This window comes from Pogona vitticeps, chromosome 4, assembly GCF_051106095.1.
Source record: "Pogona vitticeps strain Pit_001003342236 chromosome 4, PviZW2.1, whole genome shotgun sequence".
NCBI lineage: Eukaryota > Metazoa > Chordata > Lepidosauria > Squamata > Agamidae > Pogona > Pogona vitticeps.
Window position 1 is genome coordinate 75,738,969 of NC_135786.1, and position 25,140 is coordinate 75,764,108.

A 25,140-nucleotide genomic window follows, 5' to 3' on the forward strand; every position below is an offset into this window, starting at 1 on the left:
ATAAAATAGAATATGGTTGAATAGACCCCAGCTCAGATGTAGGGGCTGGGATAGATGAAGAAAGATCAGATGAGCAAGCAAGCAAATCTTCCCATTTTCGAGTTATCAACATGTGGCTGGATAGCCCAATCAGTTAAGTATCTGGCTATGGAGCCAGAATTTGGGAGTTCAGTTCCCCATTGTGCATTCCAGAACAGCCAGCCTTGGGCAAGCTACACAGTTCTAGGTTGCCCTCAGAAGAAGGTAATGGTAAACTACTCCTGCGTGCTATATACCAAGAAAACCCTGAAATGATCTTGATTAGGGATGGGGGTATTCGTATACAGTACGAATATCCCCGCAGAGGTGGAGTTAATGAAGGTCTGCCCCCTGGGGCCGGACTGTCCACCCACATATCCAGCGGTGGCAGCATCCTTGCTGATCCTTCCAATCACTCTTAGATCCCCACTCTCTTCCTGCTCGGCTAGCCATTCCAGGCAAGGGGAGGGAGGATGAGTCTCTCTACACGGGAATATGAATACCCCCATCTCTAATTGCCTTGAGTGAGAATTGACTTGATGGCACACAATTAAAATTGTTAATTGTTAAGCAGTGGCTCTTGCTGATTTCACACACAAGTAGAGGCACCTCATGAACTGAACAGGACTGTGTCTCAATCAGAAGTTGTATAGATATTTTCCCCACCAGCTGTTATATGGAATTTAGGTGCTACAGCAAATCAGAGAGGGCAGAGGCATGTCTTATTTATGTGTAATATTTGCTGCTGTTTGTAGCAGAATCCCACATGGCACTGCCAGTGCTGTAAAATACATATTACCTGAAGAAAAGGAACTCTGCAACTTTCATAGCTACTGCTTTTGAAATTTTGCACTGAAATTTTAGGTCCTCCTCTTCCATACTGTAGTTTAAAGAAGGAAATTCTTGTGTGCTACTTTTCATTTTTTGTTTTGTTTTGATAATAAATCTCCCATAGCTTTTTATTTGCCCTCTAAGAATGGTTTATAAATGAGTGTTCAGTGGAAGGTCAGCATAAGGACAGATGAATTACCCCAACCTCCTACTAATACAATGGTATGTAACTTTGGTTTAATTTTATACGTTGAGCTGTTAATTGGATACTGGAGACTGCTAACTTTATAGTGTTGTAAAATTGCCACAGCCAAGGTGAACCTACTTTTTTCCCAGTGGCTCCGGGAAAAAAAAGCATATAGGTCTTTGTGTCATTCTTTTGCATAAAAAAAGAGAGCAAGTCCCGGGGCTTTGAAATAAATTAATGAGCAGCTGTATTTTATCCCCAGTTCCTTTATCTCGCTAAGCTAGTTTGGTCACAAATGACATAGTACATTAATTTCACCTGCATTGGTTGGTATCTGTGTGGGAGTCCCCAGTCACCAACCCCTCTTCCTCTTCCATCAGGAACTTGACAGGACATTATAAGATCATAGCTACGATTAAACATTGGAAGATTTATGGCCCCTGTGCACATACAGTACTGGTGAAATTCATATATAATGGCAAGCCAAATATACTTGCTACTCTGGTTGCTGTTCAAAACAAATTTCCTGCCACATGCTGCTTGCTTGTTCTTGTTTTGCAGAGTGGGTGCAACAAATTGAAAGATTAGTAAGCATCCAGGTCTGGGCTTCTGGTTTGTTACTGCTCAAAAAGCCAGCCTCAGAAGCCCAGATTAGACCATGGTTTGCTGTTTAAATCTTACCTCGTTTGTGAGGAACAGCTCAAGAACCCAGATTTGAACATCATATAAAGCCTTCTATTTTTAGATTGTTTCATCTGCTCTTGCAAAGCAAGTGAATGAACTACAGTACAGTATATGTATTATGTAGAGCCAGAAAAACACAATAGCTCTGGTTTATTGGAATATGAACTGCTTCCTTATGTGAATTTATGAGTATTTAAAATTAAGATGTCTTGAAGTCCAGGGGCATGACCCATGGCCAAAATTCAGTTCCTGCTCCCAGTTAGTGAAGATCTGCAGGCTGAAATCACATTGCCATAAATTTATACCATGTAAATCAGATGATGTAATCATGCAGTGATGGAAATCTTTATTTTAAGTAAATCAAACATTTCCTGTCCTCCCCTCAGGTTTTGAGGGTCCCTAGGGATCCCCTTTGCCTTGGGGAAGTCTTTGGAAGCCTCAGAACAGGTGATTGTGGTTCAAATAATTTGTACTTTTGTTCATTTACTTCTAATAATAAGTTTAATAATCCCTCCAATTAAATTGCCCAGAAATTAAAGAACAATAGTAGCTGCTTATAAAATTTACCTTAATCGAAAGAAGTACTGTACAGCCATTTTTCTATTAAAGATGCATGTAATGGAATCACATGCACCACAGCTGTTCAATGGAACTAAAGAAATCACATATAAATAATTAGACTGTCATAAATGTCATCTCTCATTTTGTTTTCTTAACCACTAATACATTTCAGATACATCATCTTAAAGATGTTAAAATCATGTTAAGAATATATAAATCTAGCACGAGGCCTCAAGGGACTGCTATTTTGAGCTCATATAGGTTCATATAGGTACATATATTAGTAAAAGCAATAAACCACACCAAAGGATTGGTGGACTTTATTTCTTCTCAGTTTCTGCGCATGAAAAGCCCGATATTAAGAATGATCTACTGCTTGGAGTAGAAGGCAAGAAACATTGCACAATGTGCATCAAAAGCCTGTATAAGTGCAGTATTGGTATGTATCTGTGTATTTTCACTGTCAGAGTAAGGACAGATGTCTAACTTGGTGTTTTTTATTATACAGATTTCAGGTGTTAATGGATTCAAACAGGCGACTTCTGTTTGAAAGCCTGTTGTGATGGATAATTTCTGATAACTAAATGCAAATAAAGAACAATGACTTACATATTTCACTGCTGAAGTTGGCCTTTTAAATAAACATGAGATCAGTCTCCTGAAGTGTGATCATTGGCCAGCACTTGGAAACATTTCTTCGGTGGAAGACAAGTCCAAGAATCTACAAGCTTGGATGTCCAGTGAGACACTACCGTTATATGAACAATTTCTGTACACAGATTAACAGATGCCAATTAAATTGGTCAAGAATAAAAACATAAAAAATAGATTCCCATAGGTTAAAGTCAGGGTTGCACCTATCTTGGATCATTTTAAGGAGAAAGGTGGGGTAAAATACTAAATAAATAAATCTTCCACTTTACATGTGGTTTTCTGTAGCTCAGGAATCAGAGTGAATCAGATCAAGTGGAAGATGAAGGAGGAAAAAAATTCAATCAGAGACGAGGAAACCATGGTCCTCTAGATACTGTTGAATTGCACCAACCATCATTGTTTACCATCTTCCATGCTAACCAGGGCTGATGCAAGTTGCACATTCAAAAGGTAATTGAGGCCTTGGGACACTTCCCTCATCCAATGAACAGATACTGTATACACATCTGTTTTTAAGTTGCTCAGTGAAGCATTTTTGCCACAGGTAAAATGAAGCATTTTTATCACAGGTTTAAATTATGCCTACTTGAGTCTACATAATAGGATACACTGGGAAATATTGACTAGAATCCTGTTAGTGTTCATGTAAGGTATGCATAACTTACTGGAACCAACTGCAACTGAATGACAAGGTGTTGGGGTGTCTCTTGGTTGCAAGTGTAGCAATGAGAGACTAAATCTCAGAATGTAGGAAAATGTAAATAGTCCTTATTCTGATTTCAAAGTGCTCAGTGCTTTTTGGCACTCAGCCTTCTTCAGGAGCTATGTCTAAAAACAGAAATAAATTATTTATAAACAACTGGCTCAGGACAAGCATAACAGTCTGTAAATAACGCTCATTATTGTATTCATATTTATATTATACAGACAGCAGTGTATCAATGAATATGCATGATAGCACAACTGAGATGCACCCCAGCACACTGTCAATTCACCACAGTTGCTGCAGCAAGTTATGCATACCTTACATGAACACCAATAGGATTCCAGTTGTTACATCTCTTGTTTTTGCTACTGTTAAAACATATGTTGTATAAACTGCAAGGAAACACAGTGATTCCATGATCAAACTAACAAAGAGGCATGTAAGGATACTCTTGTGTTGTGGAATCAATCAAGATGTTGTCAAATAAGAAAAATCCTGGCTGTACACTTTTTAAAAATGTGGTCCAACAGTCCTATAACAGGAATATACAAAGAAACCAACTGGCTGTAGAAAGAGTTATATACCAGCTCTAGCTCACTGCTGCTATACTTAGGACTCTTGCCATAAGAGCAGAGGATTTATTTACACATTTATGTGTGTTCATTAAAAAAAAAAGTACACTGGTTAGGCTAAATAACATTTTTAATGTTTCTCCAAATGGGACACGTAGAACCTTTCTTTTTTTCATGAATGATAAGAGTCTAATTTCCAAGTTCTTTGCATATTACAATTGAATTGCGTTGCAATTATATGATTTTAAAAGTTGGCAAAAAGCCTGAAATTAGCAGCTAATCTGCATGTAGTATGAAACTGCACATAGCCAAACCTCTCAGTTTTTTCATGTGTAAGAGTTGGAGGAGAAGCAATTCTTCATTTACAAGCCAAACTGATTTATGGAGAAAGTTAAATTGCAAAGATCTGTGCTTTGTTTTGGTCATTGTACCTGTAGATATGGTCTAAGAAGCTGGAAAATGTGGATTGGGTTCTGAAGAACGTAATCTAATCCTGTGTGGTAGTGCTTATAGTAGGAACAGTAACAAACATACCCATCTTCTGTGTTTCTATCTAGAGCAGTCAAATAAAGTATTCATAGTCCCTTTTCTATGTTGGATGACCCTTGGAACATGCAGGAATAATTTGGCATGTTGAAGGAAGAATGATCAGCATTATGCCAATGAGAGCACTGTTATGTCCTTGAACTTGTCTCCCAGGTTAGACACCTGTGCTTTCTACCAGTAAAAATATGCTACTTCTGTTTCCTACAGGTAGATTCATTCATATATTGCAAGCCAATTCCAGTGACTAATATGTTCCACCTGGACTGGGAATTCAGATGTCTCATGTGCTGGCTAGGCCGCATGGCTAATCATAAATATGTCTATGTCTATAAGCATATATTTCTTGGTCAAACCGAATGGTACGTTGTCCTCTCCTGCAGAAGCTCCATAGTCAAATGAATCCTGAGAGAAGATCAATGCCCCTCTTGTTTTCCTGAGCCTCCTGTTTAGCAGTTGGCAGCAATAGGTGCATGGGAGGAAAAGATAAAATGTGGAGTTATGGCACATAGGAAGTTGCTTAATATTCATTCATCAAGCTCAGTGTGGTCAAATCTGAGTAGCGACTTATCTTCAGGGTTTGAGGCAAGATTTATTATTCATTTTTATCATTTTATTGGTTAAGTTTATAGTTCACCTTTTTTCCTTTGCTCTCCAGGAAGCATACATGATTCTCTTCCACCCACTTTATTGTCATAACAACATTATCTGATGTATGAGGTTGAGAGAGATTGTCTAGCTCAAAGTCTCTCAGTAAGGTTAATGGCCAAGTAAGGATTTGAACCCAAGTCTCACGAGTCTTAGTGCAATACTCTAACCACTACACCACACTGGCTTTCCTTTCTTTCTTAAACTTCCAGGAAGAAATCTATGGTATTCACTGATGGTATCTTATCTAAATATGAAGCAGGCCTGATCCTGCTTTGCTTCTAAAATCAGCCTACCAGGCTGAGAGTATATAGCAGTGGTTCCCAACCTTGGATTCCAGATGTTCTTGGACTAAACTAGAAGTTTTCACTACAAACTCTACTAGCCAGGATTTCTGGGAACTGTAGTCAAAGAACATCTGAAGACCCAAGGCTGGGAACCATTGGTATACTGTATAATCTCTTTAAAGGGCAGTGGTATGTGGTGTGGGCAGCAGAAGAGGTGATAACCTTCCTTCCTTCTGGCATTGCTGTGCTTTCTACATTTTCAAGCAAAAGCCCCTGCTTCCTTTCCTTATATTGTGCTAATCACTGATGTGCTCCAGAAGTTGCATTCAATGACTGTAAAGCAGTTTATCATGCTAAAATAAAAACAAAAACTTTTAGCCAAGTCTTAAATAAGCAGGAAGCTCTACAAGTCGACAGAATTCTTTCTCCATACACTGAGAGATAACTGATTTTTTTTTTTTTTGGTAAAAAATAAAATTGGACCTTTAGAGTTGCAGAAGCCATGTGTAAAATGATGAAGAAAAACAGCTCCTCATGTCAGCTTCAGAAGCTCTTACATAAATACCAGCACTGTCCATGGGGAGGAGGTGACATGAAGAAATATTGCAGCTGGGGGTGAAGATTAAAGCTAGTTAAAACTACCTTTTGAAGTGTGTAGCAGCAGAAAAAACAATGAGAGAATGGTTCCCTTAAAGTTGGTGAAGAGAAGTAGAATCAAGAGGTTACGGTAATATTGTAAAATATAAATATTGGGTAGGAAAATTAATGCCTTTAGGGCGATATCATAAAATATAAATATTGGGTAGGAAAATTAATGCCTTAATCTCAAAGTGATAACATGAAACTAAATAATAATAATTAAAAAAATCTGCAACCCACCCCACTCCCCAGAAGGATAGAGGGCCCCTCTGCCAGTTCAACAGCAAGTGGGGAATTCACTTCTGTTGCCAAAGTGAAGATTTACTAGATATCTTGCAGATGGTGTCTGCACAGGATTGAAGTCCAAGACCTAGATGCTCTAAATTGCCCAGAACAGTGCTTCTAATGTGTTTTAGGTATGGATAAGTGGGGTCTGTTTGTTAATATGTTGTCAGTTGTACAGTACTGTATATCAAAGGGAGAGACAAAGCTCATTCTCCATGAAGATATATACATCTCATTGTTTTGTTATAAAGACTAAGTGCATGTACATTGCTACTGTGTGTGTTAGTAAGCAGGAAAACCACTTGTGATAATAAATCAGTTAAAGAAAATGTATCACTGGTGCATAGTTTTTGTCAAGTAAATGTTATGTTCTGTTGTTTTTAAGAGGCAAGTTCAGAAGGCGTCAAAGGTAGTAGTCTGTGCTAGCTTTAAGTTTTAAAAGGAGTATTTCACATTTGGGACAAAAGCTGGTAGGAGCATTTGGGTTTGTATCACCTCCATGGAGGCTGGCCCAGTCCTGGGTCATACTAGCCACCAAGGAAAACTTTTCATGTTGTTAGTAGGGATGTGCACTGGTCTCCCAAACCTTTCTGTGTCCAAAGGAAGCTACATAGATAGGTGCTGTGTAGTACCTATCAGCGTAGGCTACACTCTGTGCCCTTTTGGGGGTATTCCTTTTCTCCCTTTTTGTAGTTAATCATACATTTCTGGCTCTCTGGGAAGAAATCCGTTCCTACTAATGGGAGAAGCACAAATGGCAGTGAAACAGAGTTTTGGGAGACCCTGAGAGTCATGATGGGAATGGAAGGACTTCTGGCCAGGGTATGGCAATTTGCAGAACTGGGCACTGAGTTCTATTCCCCCCTTCCCCCCTTCCCCCCCATCAACCAGGGAGAAAAGCCTCATCCCATGAACAGGCAAAGTGGTTTCCTAAGGCAGCCATAGGGAAGGACCCGAATGAAGGACTTTAAAAGGACAATGGAACCTTTTGGATTCCTTGTCAAAAGAACAAGAAAGATGGAGAACCTGCTCTTCCTTTGTAACAACCTGGAATTCAACTTCATTGTCCCTGCTCTTCCTCAGTTTCTTCTTCTGCCCATCAGTACTGCAAATAGATGTATTCAAGAAGAAATATGAACAGTTAATTTGGGTTAAAGGGTGGAAACAACCTTTCAATCTATCTTTGCACAGAGAAGAACCTCTGGCCAGTAGCCCACTGTCCAGCAGGGGGGCTGTCCTACTGTAAGAAGCCCAGTAATCACCTGACCTATAAGTTAATGGGAGGATCCCAAGACCATTCCAGAGAGAATTAGGCCAGAATGGAACCCACAGAGGGAATGCCGTCACCTGCACTGTTTTGACTCTGTGTTTTTGAAGCTACTGATAACGTATTTTCACGCCTTCTTAACTCCTTTTACCTCGGTACTTCACTTTTCTTTCGTTAATAACAAAAGAGGCATTAAAGCACATTAAGAGCTTGTGAAACTGAAATAATTGTTTGTGGAATTGGCCCTGGCTGTTCCAAGTCTGCTTCTGGAAGGCTGACTCAACAGCTTGTTATTGTGAGCAGTACTTGCCATGTCTGTATTAATGTTGGCACTGCCTCTATAGCCATCTTTGTCTCGAAACCTGTCATTGCTGGAGAATAGACAGACTGTGTAATGCTGCAGCAGCCCTCTCAGCAGCTCTAACAAGGCATATTGTGGCTGTGACAATTCCATTTATGCTCCAGTGTTTGTTTTGTCTTTGTACTTGTGTTTGGTTTGTCTCTCCTCTGTCTCAACTGTTAGTAGCGATGCTCAGCTGCTGCTGCTGGATTTGATTATCTGATAATATCAGCAATAGGGGATGTTTCTGTTCAAATTTGTTAATGCATAGAGAAAGTTTATTTGTAGGATTCTTTGGAGAACTGCCTATGTGTTCCAAGGATTTAGCCGTTTCGAGCAAAAATTGTACTTTGCTGCTCATGGCTGGCTTCTGTTTGGTGCCTGGAAAATGTGTTATATGCACAGAGATTGTCATATATAAAAGTGAATGGCAGAAGAACAGAAAATGTTAGAGTGATGAAGTTATTTTGCACACTTCACATCTCTGGATAGGATCAAGACTTAAAGCACTTGAAAAAGCGGAACAAGGAAAACAGCCTTCCTGGAGCATGCAGTTGGGGGTAGGGGCAAAAAGGAAGGGGCATTTGATCTGGAGGCTATTTGTACTGGCCTTTTGAGGGACAAAAGTAAAAAGATGCAGAGCTTATCTGGTAGAAAAACCCATGCAGAGCCTCCAGTTAACATTTACTGTATTTCTTCAGGTCAGTCTAAACACATGAGAAGCACAAGTGCATTAAGCAGTATCAAATGTAAAAAAAATGTACTCATTCCTGTGCTGGCACCTGCCCCTAAGGACTGAAAGGCTAGTCAACATCCCTCTCTCCTTCACAAAAGGATGTGGTCTTGAACCCTGCTTTGTCATGTTTCTTGATTTCATAAAGCACTCTAATCATATCCACTTGAACTTCAGTAGAAAAATCTCTTCAGACATTTGTTCCTTGGTGCAGGCTGGGTCAACATGCAAGTGGGCAAAGGGGGCAGGACCATGGTATGCAGCCACGTTGCCCTCTTATTTATTTATTTAATTTATACCCCGCCTATCTGGTGCCATGACCACTCTAGGCGGCTATATTTGTTACATTCATTCAAGGAAACATTTGATCAGGACTTGTATCAAACCCTACTCAGTCAGAGGAAGACATCTGAACTCACCCAAGTACAGTAACTGAGAATATTTTCCAAAATCCTGTTGGAAATTTATGTTTCTGTAAGAGGAAATAATGAGTGTAGTGTAGTGGATCAAGCGATAACTCAGGAGACCTGAGTCAGAATCCCCATTCCACCATGGAAACTCACTGCGAGTGTGGAACTGCTGTAACTACTCCTTAAATATCTCATTTACCTTGAAAGCTTTATTAGGGTCACTATAAGTCAGTCCCAGTTTCACAGCACATAACATAAGAGGAATAAGAGAAGTTGCCATGACTAATTACAGATAATTGACAAGATTCTAGATGCATGCCAGGTACATGATCAAATGATTGATTAGGCACATGAATGCTAGGCGAATGACACTTCATCATTTAGCAACATCTGCAATTCCTCTTGTACCCATGCAAATATCCAAGAGGATTAAAGCCCTAGTGTACTTTGATATCCAATAGGATTCTAACCACAGTATACTTTTCTTTTTTATTTTCTTTTTCTTCTTACCATTTAAAATCTAATCAATATTGTATCCCTGCTTTGTAGGTGTGGGTCAAGTTAGATATGACAGTGACAGTCGCGTTTTCCTTTATACATATCCTTCATATTCAGAAGCAGGTGATGGCTTTTAGTTTAGGAGTACACAAGAGTAGGAATGTAAATCTTGCAGTCTCATTCTTGGAGGGAGTGTAAGCAAAGTAAACACACTTTTATCCTCACAGTGAGCTTATCTTTCTTAGAAAATCTCCTTGAGATATCTTGTAGGAAGTCTTGGAATTTTGTGAAAGGCTTGTGTTATTATTTGTAGAAGAAAAGCCAAGCCGGGCAAGATTGTTACAGTTCTTGTGCAGAATTGCGTCTTTCCTGTACAGTATTCACCTGGAAAGTATGGCAGAAACACTAAACCATGAAGAGTTGTTGCCATTCAATCTATAACAATAACAGCCTTAGAACTGCAGAGCTGGAAGGGACCCTGTGGGCCATCAAGTCCAGCCCTTGTCAAGGAACCACAGTGGGGAATCGAACTCCCAACCTCTGGCTCTGCAGCCAGATACCAAAACCACTGAGCTATCCAGTAGTTCCTTATACAATTCTTTCCTGCACAGGATTCCCTGGAAAAGGCAGAAGAAGCATCACGCTGGCCAGGATGGTGCCAAATCTTGTGCAGAATGACTTCTTCCCTGTAGATAATTCCCTGGAAAGGCCATTAAGTTACACAAAAGTTGGCAGCTTTCTGTGCAAAAGTAAGAAGAATAAAGAGGTGGGGGTGAGGAAATTGTTGTGGATTTTTGTTTGTTTGTTTACTTGTTTGTTTGTGAAAAGCCAGGAAATCTCACTGACACAGGAGTCTTAATGAGAGAATATCAGCATGGAGAGACTTGGGAAATCACTGAGAATGAAAATTTTTGTGAATACAAGGGGGTGCTGACAAGTATTGAGCCTTTCCCGGAAAAAAATTGAGCTAGGATGCTGTAACTGCCACACTACTATATAGATTCCCCCAGGAAGTTGACACACTTGCGTCATCTGTCCTGCAGCTTCTTAAGTCCCTGCAAATAAAATTCTTCCGACTGCTTGTGTAACCACTCATTTGCAGCATTAGTTGCCTCCAGAACACTCCCAAATTGTTCTCCCTTTAGGTGTTTTTGAGTTTGGGGAACAGGTAATAGTCAAAAGGAGCCAGATCGGGAGAATAGGGTCTATGGGGCATCACTTGAAAGCCTAAGGAGGTCAGTTTTGCCATTGTTTCGGCTGCAGTGTGTGACGAAGGATTGTCATGCAACAGGATGACACCTTTGGAGAGCTTTCCTCGATGTTTTCCCTTGATGTTTTGCCCCGCTACCCAGGAGGAGGGCCCTGGGTCGATTCTTGACCCTTTGTCCTGCCTCGCAGGGGCAGCACACCTATCAAAAGTAATTTTGATGAATGCTAGGTAGTATTACTACTCCCATATATGTAGCAATACTTTTGGCTGATATTTGGCACTCCTCCATGATCGTGTCATGGATGGCTGTATGCAGGCACAGAGACAGAAACAGGCCTTCCCCTGAATTTCTCACTTTCAACACCGCAATGGCCAGTTTTAAAATTGATAACCTAAAGTTTAACCCAATGTTATGAAGGACCAAGGTCACCCATAGTTTGTGACATTTCATCATGGATCTACTTCCCAGCTTTCCCTTGGAAAAACAGGAACTTGATTATGGCCCTATGCTCTTCCACATTGAACTTTTCTGGAGGTGCTGCCATGTTCACTTTGGACCTGAAAATGAAAGATAAGTGAAAATCATAGGTAGTTGGTTTTTGCACCGTTGAATACAGACAAATTGGCCAATACACCCTGCAATTTACAGCTTCCTAGCTCAGTTGTTTCTGGGTAACGCTGAATAAGAGGTGAGCACCCCCTCATATTCATCATATCCCTAAACAGGAGTGAAAAGGACACTTTAGTTAGTTTCCTTTCATACATCTTTGTTTCTCCACTCACTCTACTGTCTTTTTTTCCGTACCTGAGCAACAGATGAAGTATTGTGGGTTCAAGAGCCTGCTGCCAGTAGATAAGGTGTGAGATAGTAGAAAGGGGTTCAGCATCCTTCATCTACATACTCCAGTTTCCTGTTGAAATATGACAAGTTTTGTATGCTTTCTGTGTGGACATGAGTGACATGTTAATGCTAGCTGTATTAGGACCTCTTTTTTTATTTAAATGTTGCAACAGTCATGAGACCACAAAATGTTTTAGAAGCCTGGTTTTTTCCTGCCTCCATGAATACAGACGTTTAGGTTATCAGTTTAAACCTTGGCGGGGGAGGGGAAAATTCCCTGCTGGCCTGGACATGAATTTTATTTGCTGTAGTTTGGTGTATCTGTGGTCCTGTATATTCTTGTGAGTGTGTTCTAAGATTCCATCTCATATAGGTTCTGTAATACAAGGGTCCCACACACCCCGTGTCTGATTTGATTGCTTGCCACATTTGTAATATACAGTGGTGCCTCGGCTTACGAACATCCCAACTTACGACCAATTCGAGTTACGACCAGCTCCGGCCGCAAAACTTTGCTTCAACTTGCGACTGGAGCTTTGAGTTATGATTGGGGAAAAGGCGGGAAATTCAAACTGCTAACCATTGGTGGCAAAGAGGCTGCTTCTTTGTAGCTCTTTCACCCCAGCGGTTAGAGAGTGTGCATTCGGAGGTGGCTTCGGACTGCCTTGTAAGGTGCTTTTTGGTGTGTTTTTGTTTGTTTGTTTTTTGTTTGTTTCTGTTTTTTTGCATTTCCGATGGTCTTGCAGTGTTTGTTTGCTTTTTGAGGTTTTTTGTTTTGTTTTGTTTTGCATTTCCGATGGGTCTTGCAGGGTTTGTTTGGTTTTGGTTTTTTTTTTCTGGCTGGAACAGATTAATCGTGTTTCATTGCATTCCTATGGGAAATGGTGCTTCGAGTTATGACAATTTCGAGTTACAACCATCTTCTGGAACAGATTAAGTTCGTAAGTTGAGGCACCGCTGTATATTTTTGAAAGTCTTAAAAATATCTTCCATGTACTGTGCGCTCTGTACAAAGTAATATCTTGGCAGTACAACTATATTGGACAGACTTCAGTTCATTTTTGTGAAACTATTATATTCTTGGAATGTTTGCCGTTATAAACCTGCACAAGGAATTATATCCTAATTGGGGGGAAAACATTGTTAAAGAAGGCAGTTGAAATTGTGCAATTTGTCTAATATCCTTTTATCCCCAAGAATTTTTCAGTCACCATCTGATTATATGTATTTTTAAAAGTGGCACCAGTGAAATAACTTTGAGTAAGAAAAATGCATGCTTTTTATGTCCTGCTGACATGAAAGAAACAAGTGTGTTTGGCCCATTGTTATCACCTATGCCAAAATGACAAAGAACATCTGTAATAGAACACAGTGGCTTGTTTAAAAGGAGGACATCTATTATCACACACTTCTACTATATGCCAAATCTACTCCCCAGAGATTAGGAGAAAGGTGGAGTTGTGGGATATTGATGCATGGATGAAATGGCAATGTTGTGAAAAGAAGCTTGGGCTTGTTGAGTTCTGTGGATATTTGAACAGAGGTGGGGAGACCTACTGCTTTCCAGATTTTGTTAGATTGTAACTTTCATCGCCTTTAATACTGAAAACCCAGCTTGCTGGGGGCGGACAGGTAATGTATAGCCTGCATAATTAAATTGTTAAACCACCCAGAGAGTGCTTTAAGCACTATGAGGCAGTATATAAGCAGCAGACTTTGCTTTTTGCACATATTTGCCATTTAGAGAGGCAACAGATTGTGTATGAAGAGCTACCATATCTGTTTTCATCTTCAGAAAAGAACACTTTTCACTAGCTGCTTGAGGATTCTTGATGTTGTTACTTGAAAGCTCCATTTCCCAAAGACATCAAGGGTGAAATCGATGAAGTGTGTTTATGTATGCTTTAAAGTTAGATATTTTGTGGATAATAGTGTACACTTGTTTAGATGTGAATGTTCTGCACACATCCGCTGTGCTACACAGCATTTCAAACTGGAAGATAAGATGAATAGTTTTACCAAAAACATCTATCTTGTCATTTTTCTATTCCTCAAATTAATTCCTTTTTTAGGCTTGCTCTTATTTAATTTTAAAATAAAATAAAATAGAAGAGATTTCTGTGAGCCCATTGTTCCTTTCCAGGACAGCATATTGTAGGTTGCTCTCACATTTCAGTGTTATTAAACATTTGTCAGTCCTCCCGCCTTTCAAATCCTCTCAACAAGCTTGTGCCCCTCTGTCGTCTGCATTTATTAGATCCTGATGAGAAATGTATGGGCAAATGAATGCTCCTTTTGTATTCTGCTCTTCTAAAATAAGGGTGGCACTTGGCAGGCTGAAAATGAAATATCATTTTGCCTGAACAAGTTATTGCTCATTCTTTTAATCTGTGGGTTATTATAAGCCACACAATCAGCATTTTCTTTTGTGTTGCTTTTGCAGTCAGCTTTTATGATGACATTGACATCTTTGATATGTCCAGGTTAGAGTTTTGTTTTGTATGTTTGCCTGAACCTCTATACTTAAAAAATAATGTCTGGTCATGAATTTATTTCTTATAGGAATTACATGTTATTATGATTGTGAATGGTATAATAATATATATTGCATAATATAATCTATGTTGCCCAAAAGCCTCTTGCCTTATTGCATAACACAAACAGTGTAACCTTTGGAAATGAATTGCCTCAAGGTAAGAAATCTCAGTAAACACTATTTGTTGCATATTGAGTGGCCATGGCTATTTCTTAACTTGAGGCAATTAATCTCCAAAAGGTAAGTCTTTTATGTAGCTACATATAATCTTGGCAGTTATGTCATATAGGAACAATAGGAGCCTCCCAATCCTTGATTGGAGTTTGGTTGTTGCATATCATAGCAACATATGAGGAGGAAATGCCCCCCTCTTTTTGAGAAAATATAAATCCCTGCTGGTTTTTTAGTTTATTTGAGATCTCTTTAGTTCTGTGTATCTCTTTAGTTCTGTGTATCTAGTCGCCTAGAGTGGTCGTATTGACCAGATAGGCGGGGTATAAATAAATAAATAAATAAATAGATAGATAGATAGATAGATAGATAGATAGATAGATAGATAGATAGATAGATAGATAGATAGATAGATAGATAGATAGATAGATAGATAGATAGATAGATAAATATTTTTTAGTAAATGTGTTAAAACTCTTCCTCTAGATTCAATGGAATGTACCTCCCAGTCTGAGGATAATGTTTTCACATTTTTAACACTGAATGGGATTTGTGCGGAGGCAAATGTAAAGTTGGATGACATGTGTTACACAACATTAATCAAATTCCTGTTGTGTAGTTATGCTGGTAGATGGGAAACGACATAACATGCTGTGGGAAATTACATCTATTTAATGAATCTCCACTTGGATTCAATGATTGCATGTCAGTCAGGTGGTTTGATGACGAGTCCCTGACGTTAAACTGTACCAGGATCAAATATGTGCACATAACCAGTGGCTTTACAGGCTTTGGTGGACTGAGTCAGTTGTGAGAAAACTGCCCATTTCCGCCCACCATTACCTGAGCTAGGCCTGTATTCTATATTCATAGGCCATTGAATTAGTTCCAAAAGGAAGAGCTGTTAGAGTGTGAGAAAATCCAAGCTGACGTCCGCAAAATATGTGGCAGGTTATAATGCTTTGTGCAATGGAAAACTGTGAATAGTTCCATAGATCTTCTTGGGTTAATGCTCTTGTCTCCTTTTCTCTTTAGCAAGCTAATGAATGAATTTGAAAGCATTTGATTCTTGTTTTAAATCAGCAGTGAACAATTTATGAGGTTCCAAGGGCTCCCCCCCCTCCAGTAAACTTAGTGGGGTAGACAGTACTGGCAAATGGCCATTGTCCCCCACAAAAGCTTTAAGGAGGAACAACTGATTGTGAAAAGGTTATTTCTCACCTACAACTAATGATGTCTGACCTTAGGTAACTGAGTTATTATAATGTAAGAACGAGCCAGGATCTGAAAACGGTTAGATCCTGCCTTCTTCTACCTAAGAAATCTGCAGTTCCCCACAAATTTGAAGAACATAAGGAAAGATAGTTTTAAATAAGAAAAACTGTTTTCCTGTTTCTTCTTCTGGTGCACTTAAAGAAGACTAGAAATTTCCTGTTACCTTTGAATGACAGATTGATTTTCACATTCCAAACTCCTCACATTCTGGGGCTGAATTTGGAAAGTTATCTTCCTGGATCAGAAATCCCAGGAATTCTCCAACCAGCAAAGCAAGTAGTAAAACTAGAAAGGTAATTTTCCTCAGCTCTGTAACAGAGTAACTAAAGTTTAAAATAATTTGCAGCTACCTCAAGCTCAAATATGTGTGTGGATAAAACTTTTAAAGAGGATGACCAAACCCAGTTGCCAGCTTTAGTTGTTGTGATGTTAGAACACACTTGCTTTTGGGTAGGGCTGTAGTAACATTGTGTTTGAGGCAAATACGAGAGCTGGATCACTGCATTCTCCTGATCACAAGAACTGTCTGAGAAGGAAGGCAACCACAATGGGAAACTGTAGTATTAACTGGATGGTTGCCATCCATTTGCATATCATTTTGAGGGATGTGGTGGTGCTGTGGGTTAAACCACAGAAGCCTCTGTGCTGCAAGGTCAGAAGACCAGCAGTCGTAAGATTGAATCCACACAACAGAGTGAGCTCCCGTCGCTTATCCCAGCTCCTGCCAACCTAGCAGTTCAAAAGCATGTAAATGTGAGTAGATAAATAGGTACCACCACGGTGAGAAGATAACAGCATTCCATGTCTAGTCGCGCTGGCCACGTGACCACGGAAACTGTCTACAGACAAACGCTGGCTCTACAGCTTGGAGATGGGGATGAGCACTGCCCCCTAGAGTTGGACATGACTGGACTAAATGTCAAGGGGAACCTTTACCTTTACAATGGTGGCTCGCTTAACGAGCGCACCGTATAACGATGAAATCGCATAGCGATCCGTTTTTTTGGATCGCTAATGCGATCGCTCAACGAGCTTCAGATAGGGAGAATTTCGCTTTGCGAAGATCAGTAAGCGTTTCGCTTACCGATCTTTGCAAAACGAAGCTCCGACGAACAGCTGTTTGGCGGACAAAATGGCCGCCGGAAGCCTCAAAATGGCAGCGCACAGCGTTTTCGCGCCCTCCCCTCGCTTAACGAGGGCGCAAAAATGGCTGCCGGCCATAGGAAACCTCGCTGAACGGTGAGTTGAGGAGCCTTTTGGAACGCATTAAACGATGTTTAATGTGTTCCAATTGCTTTCTCTGTCCCGTTCAGCGATGTTTCCTCGCTATGCGAGGCACCACTGTACCTTATATCTCCATATCAATATAGATTTTCCATGCATTTTGAAAACAGCTTTGGAGTGAATGTTACAAGGGGAATCTAAACAATTTTTCAAAATAAATTTAGAGGCTCTAAGCAATATCTGTTTGTTTAACTGTAGGAAAGAGGAATGGAATGAAGGATCTCATTTCTAATACAATAGCATAGGTAAACTTCGTGTATTACAGTCAAGAAATGGGCACCTTCCAAGATTATTCAACTGTCTCATAGGAAGTATTTGTTTTTTTTTAAAAAAATTATTCTTATCTGGTTTTTATTTTATTTGAACCTGGATTGTTTAATCCAGGTTGTTTCCTAGAATTCCTGTGTAAACAATAGAAGGTGGAACTTCTGTCTCTTTTGGGATAAAAAATCAATTCTTCTCACAAGAAATAAACTTTTTCAGATGGACCATGGGTTTTGTGCATATCCCATTTCACCTTTAAAATGTAGTAAGAGTAATACCATAGGCTAAACAATGCCCATAAATGCTACACTGAAAATAGTTTTCTTCCCAGAGTTGAATGTGCCTTCTGAGCCAATGTCACAAAGCATCTCTGCTAAAAGGAACCAGGGACTCACCACAAGCACAGTGCAATACACACACCTAATCCATTTGCACTTTCTTCTAGTACAGTTTTTGCTGTATGGGAGGATGAAAATTTAGCTCCTGTTCCACTTCTCCCACCCGTCTGTATCTTGTCTTGAACCATGCAACCCGAATACTTTTTCTGCTGAACAAATAATTGCATGAAGACGTTTGAACAGCCTTCCCTTGGTGCCAGCAGCAAATGTCAGACTCTATATCTGCTGCTAGTCTTTCCTGGGATCATTCTGTGTTCCTCCTTGTTTGGCTGACAAGAAAAAGGCAGCAACTGGTTATGTCTCAAAAATTTAGAGAAGGCAGTGCCATATCCTGTTAGGGAAATAACTTGGTCAGAAGGTACATTCTCCCGTTCTCATTACGTGTTGTGTTATCTTCTGCTGGTGAGGAGATGAAGAATCTGACTGGATCTTCCTGGTTACTTTGCCCCACAGTAAAGTAAGTTGACACCTTCTGTCCAGCTATAAAGGGATATAATAGTATAACCTTCAGTCTAATAATATATGATCCCCCTTGCAATATAAGAAGGCAGAAAGGGTTCCTTCCTTCCTTCCTTCCTTCCTTCCTTCCTTCCTTCCTTCCTTCCTTCCTTCCTTCCTTCCTTCCTTGGTGGGAGGCAGACTGATTTATTGCCCCTGCTTGTCTGGATTTTCATGAGAGTATAGAAGGAATGGGTGGACTGGTCACAGTAATAGCAGAAGCTTCCATTTGAAGGGAAAGACCATTACAGTCACAAATTTTGAGCTGCTTGCTGGACTAAAGCAAGCTAGTTTTCCTTCCACAGTACAGTACAAGGATGTCCAGGGATTTTATTTTATTTTTGGAGGGAACAGGATAGAAGATGCTACAATAACTGAATAGATATAGCTGCTCCAGATCTGCCTGCTTTACTCCTGTTTCGGTTTTCTCTGTGGGTTGGGAGCTTTTGTACATGTGCTATAGTAAAGAGATTCCTGGAATTATTTAATAGGGACGCTTCCTGTGGTGGTTTTAAGTACTCGGGTGAGTACTATGCTGTAGAAAGGATTGAAAGGCTTCCAAAATAAGAGTTTCTTCCTGCCCCTTTCAACATTAAAGTGCACAGTACATTCTGCCACTAATTCTAATTACAAATATACATAGATTGAAGGGTCACTTAAGGAGAATGGCTTTCACATGAACGTCCCTGAAAAGTGTTTACTCGATAGCATTTCCATGGGTATTGCCCTGGCTGAAAAGTATTTTAAATGCCTTTGTGCTTGCCTTTCCTGTGTGCATCTGTCCTAGCAGATTTGTGGGAGCTGCTGAACCTACATTGGGGTGTGATGCATTGAGCTACAGATGGTACAGATACAAAGGAAATGTTAGGAGGCACCGCATGGCACTAATTGGTCCCGTCACAATGTGAGGAATGTTGTGTTTAAATGAGTGATTGGACTGATTGTGAGTTTGCCTATAATAACATGGAGTTGGCTGGAGAGCTCAGTGGTTTAGCAGAGGTTGAGAGTTCAATTCCCCACTGTTCCTCCAGGGAGAAGAACTATCCTGTGTAGCCTTTGTCAAGCTGCACAGCCCAAGAGTGGCCCCAGAAGAAGGGAATGGGAAACCACTCCCGAATATTCTCTACCTGGAAAACCCAGAAAACAGTGACTGCAACTCAGAATTGATTCAATGGGACTGTTGTTGTTTGTTGTTGTTGTTGTAAAATGAAATACTTTGTTATATATTGATCAATACATATTGATAAATATGTCATTTGTTGTTCCTTTCCCCTTTCCATACCCTTTTTCCTTTTGTTTCTTTAAAAAATTCATTAGCCTATTGGCTTGGACTGTTTTGTCTTTTTTATGAATATGCATACATATCTAGCTGTAGAGCAGGGTAGAAATGTAAAATAAAGTAGAATAGATATATAGATGAGTTGGATAAGGGAAAAAATACAGATTTTCCCTGGTGTAATAATTGTGTAGCCTTTGGCCTTAAAAATAATATGTAATTAAACAGGACACTGGTTGACATTTTCTGTCCAGCCTTTGAAACAGAGATATATGTATCTTAAAGGACCTGGGGGCATGGGGAGTTAAACCTGTCTTATTAACATTACTGGGTATAGGAGGCACAGCTGCATGTCACTCCAGCATTTTGACAATTTAAGGGGTGGTTAGACCAGCCCCCCCATACTTCATTTTGAAAGAAAATTTCAAAGGATAAAGAGGGAGCCAAGTAATAATTTATTGGTGTACACAGAGTACTCATTAATTTTAAAGGTTTCTTTTTCTTTTCTTTTTCTCTTGTTTTTAAATCAGCAGGAGTTATTCAGGACAGATCAGGTTTTCAGAGTGAAAAATTACTTTTCTCTTTAAAGAGAAAGTAAAATTTGCTCCATAATACTTGTCCCTATTCTTGAGCTTATCCTTGGATTGCCATTTTTCCTTTACCACTAAATAAACCAAAGAATTTCATAAATCTGAACTCTTTTTTTTGAACACTCAAAGAGTCCAAACAAAGAAGAAGAAGAAAGGCGAGGTGGAGGGGGGGGGCGGAAACGTTCTGTAGCATCAGCAGATGACATGGGCCACCTGACCTTAAAGATCAAAGGGCTAATTGTGTGACAGTCCTTTCACATTTCATCCGGTGAACACAACTGCCCACATGTTGGTGACAATAAGAAGTTACAGTAGCAAACAAAAATGAGTATGATCTTTGGTGAATACAGTTTGGGTTGGAGGGAAGCAATTAATTTCTGGGAGAGACTAAGATCTCTGCTGTGTATCCTGGCATAATCTTCAGGGCAGCATTGACCATTTTACAGTGGACCCTCGACTTACAGACGGCTCAACTTACAGACTTTTTGAGTTACAGACTTCTCTGGCTGCAAAATTTATATTCGACTTGCAGCCAGAGAATCGACTTACAGACCAGAAAAAACCGAAAATGGAATAAAAATAGAATAAAAACCACTGGTTATGGGATTAATCGGTTTTCAGTGCATTGTAGGTCAATGGAGATTCGACTTACAGACTTTTCGACTTGCAGCCACCATTCCAATACGGATTAATTCCTTAAGTAGAGGGTCCACTGTATTTTGACCTGCCGAGAGATACAAAAGCCAAGACTCCCCCTCCACCTTCTTTTCAAGTAAAGAATAACAAAGTCATCCAGCTATAAAGTAACTTAGATATGAGCTTGAATTTTTGACTTGCATGTATATTTTAAATCTTTTATGTCTGAGTCCATTTTTCTGAAACCTAGCCTCATGGGCAGTCCTCCAAGGTAGACTTAGGACATCAGATTTTCACAGGGCTATATATTTATAATGATGGTAATATTTTAATTACCATCAGAGTTTGGAAAGTCACATGGAAAAAAATTGATTCGCTAAACCTCTAGTTCTAAATCTGTCTGTGTACTCACCCCAATTCATTAGTTTGCCACCACTGTATAGATTTAGGGTGTTAAAAAGCAATGCTTGGACTGAAATCCTGTTGCACCATTATGCCTACACAATAGGAAATATGTCTTAGGGCGACAGCAGACTGCTGATGACTAAATACTTCCTTTTGCAATTTTGTGGTGCGTATGGCTTGCATGCAAATTAACAAAGTCACGTGTCCCCAAACCACAAAAGGAAGCTTTAGATCAGGAGCAGTAGTTTCTTGCTGAAGCTGCTACTGCTGCCACCATATTCCTGCCCTGCAGGCAGTACTCAGCCAACAGGATTTTAGGGTCATCTCAGTATTATGCTCATGCGCCTTACATTTAAAGCTGCTGCACCAGCTGCACCTGTTCTTGAGATGCCTGACAGTGGAAGTATTTACTTCCCATCTAAATTACTGTAATACAGTCTATGTGGATATGCCTTTGAGGAGTGTTTGGAAACTTCAGCTGGTTCAAAATGCTGCAGCCAGAGTGCTGACTGGCACTGATTGCAGGGAGCACACAGTTCCGTTATTACAACTGCTCCGGTGATTCCCAGTTCATTTCCAGGCTTAATTCAAAGTCCTCATAACGACCTATTAAATCCTGTACAGATTGAGTACAGACTATCTACAGCAGTGGTCCCCAGCCTTGGGCCTCCTGATGTTCTTGGACTTCAACTCCCAGAAATCCTAGCCAGCAGAGGTAGTGGTGAAGGCTTCTGGGAGCTGTAGTTCAAGAACATCTGGAGGCCCAAGGTTGGGGACTGCTGATCTAAAGGACCATATCACCAACTTCTCAGCATTTAACAATTGCCAGAGAGGCCCTTCTTTTGGTTCCACCACCCTCACAAGCTCTTTGGTAAGAGAGGGCTTTTTCAGTGATTGCTCCTGGCTTGTGGAATGCACCCCCCTGAAAAGCCAGGTTGGTAGCCTCCATTTTGTCCTTCTTCCAGTAGGAAGACCTGAAGACTTTTTCAGGATGACTTTAAAATCATTTGGATAAATGGTACTTTTAGGAATGTTGCATTTATTGAATTCAGGGATTTTAAAAATGTTTAAATAGTGCTGTTAAGTGTGGCTTTAAATATTGTGTGTTCAGTTGTTTTTAGTATTATATTACACACCATTTTTAATTGTGACAATTGTTATATCATAAGCTTCTTTGAGTGCTCTAAATGGAAAAAGGCAGCAGAATAAATAAATAAAAACGTAACTTATTTATCTATATTTTTACTCGGATATAAATTGCCTGACTTAAATGATTCATTATCCTGGAAACTTCATGTTTAAATTATTTAAATGTGTTGAAGATGGTCCAGAAGCATCAGCTAGTATAGTGGTGCCCCGCAAGACGATGATAATGCGTTCCATTGAAGTAGCTGTTTAGCGAAATCATCGTCTTGCGAAAAGCGTTTGCCCATTGGAATGCATTGAAACTCGTTTAATGTGTTCCAGTGGGGAAAATAGTAGTCATCCAGCAAAGATCACCCATACGAAAGCCATTTTAAATTGCTGTCTTGTGAAAGAAAACACCCTAGGGAAGCCATTTTGCGGAGTTGCTGATCAGCTGTTGAATTGTCCTCTTGCTAAGCATCGGTCCCAAACACCCTAGGGAAGCCATTTGTGGAGCTGCCGATTAGCTGTTAAATCATCCTCTTGCTAAGCATCTGTCCCCCCAAAAAAAGCTTCTGGGGAAGCACGGACTGAAATGTCATCCAGCGAAATTCCTCCATAGGAATCACTGTTTTGCGAAGTGCAATGGCAGCTGCAAAACCTCATTGTCATGCGGATTTGTCTTTTGCGGGATCGTTGTCTTGCGAGGTACCACTGTACAAGATACAGCAGTAGGTGTAGTAACAAGTGTCAAATTCTTTCTAATGTGTGGTGACAGTATGAGTTAATTTCCTCCAGAAGAATGATATCACACCAGTTTACATCAACTCCACTGACTCCCAATTTATTTGTGGGCCTAGTTCAAAATACTCATTCTAGTCTATATTACCTTTTATGCTTTAAGACCACAGTATGCCTCCTCCCATATATTATTGCTACTGAACAGAGGCCCTGATCTGGCAGCTTTTGCACATAGAGTTACAGCAAAGGACAACATGAAAATCATTCTCAGCAGCAACCGTTCTGCAATACCCTTCCCCCGAGATGTCCATCTGGTGCTGTTTCAGTGTCGTTTTGGCATACAAACAAACACTTCTTTTATTCTCATGGGATTTTAAATTTCTGCATTTTTGTTTTCCCATGGTGTGTTTGAAGATTGTTCCCAAGTGGTCTTAACTTTTTTGTAGAAAAATATATCTCTGCATTGTTTATTGTTTCTCATGGTTTCAGCCTGTGCTTTGTTTTAAATTCAGTATTTTATTACTGCACTGCTTTTAAAAATTAGGTTATGAGGTTTTTCTGTAGGGTTTTGTTTCTTGACTTTTGTTTTGGATTTTATGTGGGGTTTTTGTTGTTGTTGTTTTGTACTTTGAACAAGTGCTGTAAGCAGATGAATGAACTAATGAATGAATGCTTAATGTATTTGGCTGGTCTGTTAAAAAAGGAAATGCAGTGAATTAAACGGCAATTCTCCATATGTGATTTTTGTAATGCTTTATACTTCATGAACCATATGTCCCGAACTCTCTGCTGTGTCTCATTAAAGAATCACTTAGCTCAGCACTTCGGACTGAATAGCAGTGAAATACCATGCATAATCATGGAGGGTTGTCCAAAATCCACTGACGATTATCATTCAGTGATCTTATAATTCTGTTCATAAACCCTTAACGCCAAATATGCTGAATCCATTTCATGCCTTTTCCTGTCTTAAAATATAGGTGTGTGTTCTTTCCAGGGAATATTGTAGGGCCATATAAATCCTGCCTTAGAGCGAACTATCTACACTGGGGTCTGGGGGGAGAAATCACTGTCTCACGGACAGTCTGGTGTTTTGTTATTCTTACAGCATGCATTCCTTTTACTGTCCAAAATCAGGCTGCGGTAGCATTTCTGTTACAATCAAGACAGGGAATATGTTTTAAGCATGGGCTGGAGTTCTGCCCCACTGGAATCTGGGCTGGAATCACAGCTGCCCAAGCTGCTGGAAAATTTCTGGAGAAGGCTCAAGCAGACCTTGATGCTTGGGTGGATTTTATGTCTGCTCAAGAGATCAGAAGCAGCCTCCAGGGCTGTGAGGGGGAAGGCCTTTGGGCTGTAAAATCAGGGTCAGTCTTGGCCTGGAGAGATTAATAAAGAATTCTGTATGGATATGGGAGTATTTTAGAATTGTCCCATAAGGAACCTGAATCGCTTCATCAGTTGCATAATAGCAAATGTGGTGATGAGCCTTTCACTAAAACATTTCTCTATCATATTCCATTAATCATGCACCAACCTGGCAGAATTTTTCAGGTGGTTAACCATGTTAGTCTGTTGCACCAAAGTGATAACAAGTGCTGTGACTCCTTATCTAACAAGTTTTATTTAGTATAAGCATTCATTGACTGTGACCCACTTCTTCAGATGCTACAAAATTCTTTGTTGCTTAAAATGTTACAGTCTTGTTAATACACTTCCACCCACAAGACGGTATATGACTGGTTGTTTGAGATCAATGGTGGTGGCAATTTTTAATTAATTAAATACTGCCTCTCTTCACAGGGTCCCAGCAAGGAAAATGGTTATGCACGGTCCTCAAACCTTCACAGGGGAAAATGAAAATATTTAAATTAAATCACTGTTGCTGATGGCATCATCAGACTTAAGTGGTATATTTTACCACAGCAGATTTCAGCCCGTTTGTGTTACTGCTACTACTGCTGGGAAAATATAACATTGGGCATGTGGTTAAAGAATTCTGGGGTTTTTTAAAATAAAAGTTTGTA

The 25,140-nt window shown here is 39.8% G+C and overlaps 1 protein-coding gene and 1 long non-coding RNA gene across 2 annotated transcripts in view; one reads left to right on the forward strand and one right to left on the reverse strand.

The window, feature by feature from the left end:
* The window catches only part of LOC140706656 (uncharacterized), a 46,320-nt gene extending 43,948 nt beyond the window's left edge, over nt 1–2,372 (reverse strand). The window contains exon 1 of the long non-coding RNA XR_012086435.2: nt 2,288–2,372. This is a non-coding gene — a long non-coding RNA (uncharacterized LOC140706656). The remainder of the gene's footprint in view (nt 1–2,287) is intronic.
* The window catches only part of ROR1 (receptor tyrosine kinase like orphan receptor 1), a 232,369-nt gene that overhangs the window by 96,218 nt on the left and 111,011 nt on the right, over nt 1–25,140 (forward strand). The gene's annotated exons all lie outside the window — the stretch shown is intronic.